The following is an 846-nucleotide window of genomic DNA, read 5'->3' on the forward strand; positions in this document are numbered from 1 at the left end:
GGGGTCGAAAAGTATTAAATTATACTGATAAGATGAATATTTTCGTGAATTCTCAACTGAAGGTAAGAAAATAATAATTATTATTATTACAATTGACTTGAAAAATCTCAAAATAAGTTCGATCAGAGTTTACTGTTGAAAAGTTGAAGTAGAAGAATCGACAGTTGTTTTAACGAAAGCGATGGAAAAGCGTGCGTAGAGCCACGAGAGCGAAGCAATCAGCGATCAGGAGATCTCAGAGTTTGAACATTTTCTCGGTCTTTGTTCATAGATTATTAGTACCACGATTAAAGCGTTTGGTAGTCGCTAAATTTTTTATGAAATTCATACAATTTGAGTCCGAGTTTACCGAGACGTTGTTTTCTCGTGCCGGATCGATTAAATGATCGAGTGTCAAAGCGGTCGCGGCTCGACGTCAAGTATTAAAAGAAAAGTAAACGAAAAAGCCAGCGCGAGCCCTGCCGCACTCTTACATCGACTATTTAATTCAAAAATCTGAAAATTGGTGACGAATTTTTTTTTGTATCGTTACTCACATCTGCAGCTGCATGCGGCCGTCGATCTTCTCGCTCCCAAATCTTCCACCACGATCCTCTTATCCTGCTCCACGGTCCCGGTAAAGAAGAACTTTTCACATATCTTCATCACAATTCTCCACTCCACCAAAGAACTTGTCACTTCACATTTTTTTTAGCAGAAATTCAACTTTACACCGGTGCCGGACTAAAAATTTTGTTATTTCATTTTACTGATCGAATATGAATATCAAACTTTATCATTTTATCGAAATAATAAACGAATAACGCGTCAAGATTTTTTTATTCCCACGAAAGTAAACCAGCACTC

The sequence above is a fragment of the Venturia canescens genome, chromosome 7 (genome assembly GCF_019457755.1).
Source record: "Venturia canescens isolate UGA chromosome 7, ASM1945775v1, whole genome shotgun sequence".
In the NCBI taxonomy this organism is placed as follows: domain Eukaryota; kingdom Metazoa; phylum Arthropoda; class Insecta; order Hymenoptera; family Ichneumonidae; genus Venturia; species Venturia canescens.